The sequence below is a fragment of the Rhinoderma darwinii genome (genome assembly GCF_050947455.1).
Source record: "Rhinoderma darwinii isolate aRhiDar2 chromosome 3 unlocalized genomic scaffold, aRhiDar2.hap1 SUPER_3_unloc_10, whole genome shotgun sequence".
NCBI lineage: Eukaryota > Metazoa > Chordata > Amphibia > Anura > Rhinodermatidae > Rhinoderma > Rhinoderma darwinii.
This window is the reverse complement of record NW_027461735.1, coordinates 158,954-162,966: the sequence shown is the minus strand read 5'-3', so window position 1 is coordinate 162,966 and position 4,013 is coordinate 158,954. Positions and strand designations below refer to the sequence as shown.

The 4,013-nt window shown below is 37.8% G+C and overlaps 1 long non-coding RNA gene across 1 annotated transcript; it reads left to right on the top strand.

Annotated features, from left to right (window-relative positions):
• Positions 1-1,161: 1,161 nt before the first annotated feature.
• LOC142682171 (uncharacterized) lies at positions 1,162-1,970 on the top strand. The gene is made up of 3 exons (XR_012853949.1): positions 1,162-1,241; positions 1,593-1,678; positions 1,802-1,970. It is a non-coding gene; the product is annotated as an uncharacterized LOC142682171 (long non-coding RNA).
• Positions 1,971-4,013: the final 2,043 nt, after the last annotated feature.

Sequence of the window (4,013 nt, the reverse complement as noted above, 5' to 3'; positions counted from 1 at the left end):
GGAACTGTTTATAGGGTCACTCTTATGACGCTGTAACTGGAGACACTTTGTTTGATGTTTTGGGGTGTATTCTGTACTTGTGAATGGAATTAACATAGACAAAAAATTCATGTCATATATATAGGGCAGCAATGAAATCCCATATACCATATGTATTTGTGTCCAGTATTACTTATATTCCTCCTCTTATACGGCTACAGATACAGATTCTCCCACCAGAAACATTTCTCACCTATACACCGGAGGGGCCATAAATGTTTAATCACTGCCGGGACGCCCACGATCAATAATACTAGGGTCCCCAGTATACATTTCTCCAGAGGCATATTGTGAAACTCCTGGTCCCCAGTGTGATATTTATATCAGGGCCCCCATCTACTATGTGATATTTGTCATACTGGTGTCTTCTTTTTTAGCCTCTGGTCCCCTCAGGTATCAGGGTCTGGGTACTACTGCTACTTCTGCACCCCTATAGCTACGCCCCTGCTCTCCTCCACAACCGGACGACCGCAGTGTGGAGGAGATTGTAAGAAGAGATGCAGCCGCACACTGACACCTCATGCAAGATCTATGGGAGCTATAGGACCGCCAAGCACTGCACTGTCTAGATTATGGCGCTGCGTGGTCTGTACTTGTGCACTGCTATTCCTTATGGGTCATAGATCATATGACCTGAGGCACCAATCACAGGCCACAAACTTGAAGGTACCGTATGCAATTAGAGTCCTGAACAATTAATTATTCACCTCAGAATTTTGGATCTTGTTAGATTAAAAAATATATATATATTTTTGGACATTCACTATTCATACATGTGGAAAGTTGCAGGATTTTGGGTCTTTATCAGATCTGGGACTACATCTCTTTTTTGTGTTTCAGCTTGTGATTTGGATTCTACAGTTCAGGACGGGTACAGGATGGCAGCGGGCAGCAGATCTCTGGAGGTCAGTGGCTTCATTGTCTTGTTTTTTTCCTTCCCTGTGATGGACATGTAGCAGCAGACTTGGATCCAGCAGGAGAAGTCCATGTGGCCGGCTGTCCACTCAGACAAGTAGCGGCTTATTGAGTAAGATCCCGGACAGGTAACAAGTCCACAAATCACCGGCTGCTCATTTGTAAAACTGACCCCTTGTCCTACTGTCCATTCCTGAGGAGGGATAAGTGGTCACTTACTGGATTATCTTCTCTTTAGGGCATCTATCGGCAGCAGGAATCCGCTTTTGGACTTAGACCCTTCATAAGTGAGTTTTTTTTAATAATTAGACTATACCACAAGAAAGTGATTGATAGATGATCTCAAAATACAGTAACATTCCTTTGTATCTGATAATCCCGAAAATTTGATAATTTAGCACAGAACTGAACTATAATGTGGAAGACTGAGCAGAGAGATCCAGTAAGGAAATTGAAGATTGAAACTAAGATTTCTATACTTTTATATGCCCGTCCAATAATCCAGAATATTTTAAAAAAAAACAACACCTTTCATGTCCCATTGATGACAGATTAAAGGAATATTTTTGTAATGTTATGTTATGGTTTATGGTGTAGTTTTATGTCTGATCCCATTATCTGGTTGTTTCTCTCTTCAGCTTACCCCAGCACCACAGAGGAGAGGGTTCTACAGCAGCTGATTTACTGCACAAAATTCTTACCATCCCCAATCATCAAGATGGAGGTCAGTGATCATACTGGTTATTATGTTCTTTCTATAACAGATTTATCCATGTTCTTTTATAGATGTAAAGATTTTATAGTAACATCTCAATAGACAATTGACTGAAAATTTTCTTTTTCTTAGCGCCTCATGCCAATGAACCGCGAAGCTCAGAGGAAATATCTGCCATGGCCGTGGGATGTAGAAGAGCCCAAACCTACGATGGAAGAGGAGGTCAAGAAGGCTGAAGGAGAGGCAAAAGAGCGCGAGGAGGAACAAGTGCAAGAAGACCATGAGGAGGAAGACAATGAGGAGGAAGACAAGGAGGAGGAAGACAAGGAGGAGGAAGACAAGGAGGAGGAAGACAAGGAGGAGGAAGACAATGAAGTGGAAGACATGGAGGAGGAAGACAAGGAGGAGGAAGACAATGAAGTGGAAGACAAGGAGGAGGAAGACTATGAAGTGGAAGACAATGAAGTGGAAGACATGGAGGTTGATGAGAAATCAGACAACGAGGATGAAGAAGAAGAGAGTTTGGTTGAAGAGAAAGAGGAGGATGAAGAGAAAGAGGAAGAGAAAACGGTTAGAGAGGAAGAAGTCAGCATGGCGATGAGAAGAATTCAGTGTCAGACAGGAAGAAGAAAGAAAATCCGCCAGCATTCCTTCCTCCATGATATGACGAAGAACATCAGAGGGAAGAGGAACATCATCTGGACCATCCTCCTCAGACCAATGAGAAGATGAAGTCTTGTATGGAAACATCTTAACTGTTATTACATCAACAGCAACAACAGGAATATTAATAATATAATAATAATATTAATAATTGTTAGGTTAAAAAGGTCAGTCGTATTAATATTGGTAGCAAGAGCAATGATCTAAGATTTTTCTAATAATAACAGGTGCAGTAATATTAGAAATAGTATAATAATAAGAGAGTAATAACAAAAATAATTATATAATAATAGCAGCAGGTTTGATCCAGGGTTCTCGGACTGATCGCCTTTTCCCGGGGTCAAGAAGAAATTTTCCCCCTGTGGCACTAATTGGCTCAAATTGTCCAGGGATTTTCGCCTTCTTCTGGATCAACAGCTTTAGGAATAGGGATATAATAAATATAAATAAGAAAATAACAATAAAAATGTTAGTAATATTAGTAGTTATATAGTAGTAATAAGATTATATAAAAAATAGTATAATCTCAATAAATTAATAATAATAGTGTAGCCTTATTAAAAAATGTGTAATAGAAATATCACTATAGTAATAATAATAATAATAATAATAATAATAGTAATAATAATAATAATAATAATAATAATAATCTAATAATAACAAATTAATATAATAATAACATATTTAGGTAAATTAACTTTAAAATATAGTAAACTATAATATTTAGCAGCAAGTTTGATCCAGGGTTCTCGAACTGATCGCCTTTTCCCGGGGTCAAGAAGGAATTTTCCCCTTGTGACACGAATTGGCTGAATGTGTCCAGGGTTTTCGCCTTCTTCTGGACCAACAGCTTTAGGAATAGGGATCTCATAGTGTTAGGGTTATAATGATAGCAGTAATATAATTCTAGTTATATTATATTAATAATTATAGGATAATGGTAGGAAATAAATTAAAATGTATAAACATAACTTTGAGTCTTCTCCTTTTTTTTTCTCTTGGAAAGTACTGATTCTCCTTGCTGGCAGGGAGTCTTAAAGGCAATGTTACCTGGGAAAATGTATGCAAAATGACGGTACTCCAGAAGGAGGAAAACTGTCTGTCTAGTGCCACCTATAGGTGACTATTCTGTAACCTAATGTTCTAAACTTTCTAGAGACTTGAAACAAGATTTGAGTTAATAGCCAAACTAGAGTCACCCTATTGTAGACAGCACAATTGAGTGAGATTCCTTTAAAACAGCACTGGGAAGGTACTGATTCTCCTTGGTTAGACATCGACAACAGGGTAGATAGCATAGCTGCAAGATCAGACTACATAGGGTTTACTTGTAGTCTGTTACCATGGAGACACAGGCAAACATAAAACTACATTTTTAATCAGGACTATTTGCAAAGTTGCTTCATTTTACATTTTAGATGCATTGGGACAGTACAAAAAATGGTGGTAAAGGTGTACATAGCCTTTAAACTCAAAATATCCGCATATTTATTATAATCCTAATATTCATTAGTTCTAGTTTTAGCTTTAAACATTTAATTTTTAGGGCATCAAACTTCTATAAAGAATTATTAAATAAAATATTTTTTATAGAGGATGCAGCTTTGTTTTTTTTGATACAGAGCTCCATACATATAGTTCTAGAGGACAATAATGCAATTCTTCACCCACCACTAGGGTC